This window comes from Aptenodytes forsteri, unplaced genomic scaffold, assembly GCF_000699145.1.
Source record: "Aptenodytes forsteri isolate BGI_AS27 unplaced genomic scaffold, ASM69914v1 Scaffold146, whole genome shotgun sequence".
In the NCBI taxonomy this organism is placed as follows: Eukaryota; Metazoa; Chordata; class Aves; order Sphenisciformes; family Spheniscidae; genus Aptenodytes; species Aptenodytes forsteri.
Genome location: NW_008795128.1, coordinates 5,522,597 through 5,524,742, shown reverse-complemented (window position 1 = coordinate 5,524,742; position 2,146 = coordinate 5,522,597).

Genomic DNA, 2,146 nt, shown 5'->3' with positions numbered 1-2,146 from the left:
TGGGGGGGGGGGGGGGGGGGGGAAGCAGTTAAATTAGTTTAAAAGATGTATAACATTCCACCCCAAGCAAAATAAGATATAAAGGTAAAACCAGTTTATTTCCAGTATACTTGCTTTGGCTGGTATTCACAAAAAGTAACGCCCCTCCAATTGATAGTACTATTCCACCACATGACAAAATTAATGCAGACCATGCCTGAGTCTTGGAAAATTTTTTTGGCATATCGCTATATTTGACTTGCAAGCACAGGACTGCTGAAAATTCTTTGCTTTTGAAATTCTGATTTTATACACATTTATGTATTTAAATAATACATTAAAAATACTGCATGTTTTGCCATTCCAATGCTTCAGACAGGTTGGGGAACACCTTACTCAAGTACAAGGAAAGTTTTGTTCTCAGGGTTGTGGCTATGAGTATCGGTGAACGCTGATGAACAAGCGTCCCAACCAGACTGCAGTCCAAGAACAATCTGGGCATGGGGCTGCAAATGGTTTAATAGTAATGATGCCAGGTTGCAAGGGACATGATGTCTGCATGTGAGTACATATCAATACCTGTTAGAGCTGTTTTTCTTTGGATGTAAATTGGTGTGTCTAGATGCTTATGATGTATCTGTGCGTTTCTTTTAAATATTGTTAGGGGAAATGTGTGTTGGTTTTTTCGGTTTTTGTTGGGTTTGGGGTTTTTTTCCTCTCCACAAAGAGTACTAGACCAGCAGTTTTTAAATAGGTCTCTCTGCAACTATAGATAGGACTTGCTCACTACTGGGAGTGGCAGAAAAATTGGCAGAAAAACTTCCAAGGTTTGCCTTTGTGAGTATATTTTCTACATTTTTTTTTTTAAACCCTTAACAGTATTCAGTAATCAAACTGTATAGGTCCTTTGTCTCAGTTCAATTTAGAAAAATAAAACAGGTTTGAAACAAGCTTGTCTTACAACTTTTTATTTGGAAATTGAGTCTGTGTTTCGTTTGGTCTGCTAGGAGATGCTGGCAGTGGACTGGGCGCCTCTCCAGCACTGGAGCTCATGTCATTCATCTAGAGCAAGATTCTTCCAAGCAGTGATGCGTTATCACAAATCAGTGAGGTACGATGTGGAACATGCAGGCTCTTCTGAGCCAGAGACAGCTCAGGAGCGCTTACATTGCATTTCCACAACTGAAATCATCTGGGTCCATCCAGTCCCATTAGTAGAAAGATAGAGAAGATGGCAATGTATCAGATAATGGAAGGAGGGAGGGAAGAGGAGGTAGGATGCAAAGGCATCAAGTCTGGGATGTAGATGAGTGGTCTAGAGTGTCTCTGTGCAGGATACAAACTAATTGCTAAAGGCACCCTTCTCAGTAAGAGACTGAGCTGCATTCTCAGCCTCTTCCAAGAAGCAAGTATCTGGCTGGAACTGTATTATTACGGAATAAGGATTTCCAGACAGGGACTTGACAGTGTAACTGTATCTGTGCCACTGTATTGCTTTAAGTAGCAAAACCTCCCTGGGTAAACATGGCTGCAGCTTTCCCCTATTCTCTTTTGGCAACGGCATAAAAGAAATAGATCGGAAGGGAGTCATCACTCATTGATGCACAGGATTGAAAATGGAAAGTTGTTTTTTGTTGGTTTTTTTTAATGATCCATAAGACCTTGTCATGCTGCTCAGTGCTAGCACTGTTTTCTAAGCCTGGTAGTAACGTGTGACATAATCACGTACATTTCTTAAACAGTGCAATTCCTGGTTGTAGCTAGGGATGTAAGTACCATAACTAGTAAAGGACAACGCTGTAGTGAAGTTCTACTGGGGCAGTAACAATGGTCTTATTTTTATTTCCTAGTAATCGTGGTACCTGCCATGTGCTAGGATGACAGAGCGCTTAATCGTGAAGTACAAATTTCTCTCTCTAGGCAGCAAGTGATCTGGACTAATCATTCATTTAATGATATACTGTAAATGTACTACTTAATGGGTTTTGGGGGACAGCTGTGCTCCACCGTGTTTACACTGCAAAGCGTCCTCACAATTAACTTTCAGGCCTATTTTGTCCCGAGCTCCCGTGATGCGATTCTTCATGCATGACGGACGGAACGTGCCAAAATACACGTAGCTCCACCGCGCACCCCCTTTTGCCCGCGTGAGGGTGCCACGGTTCCA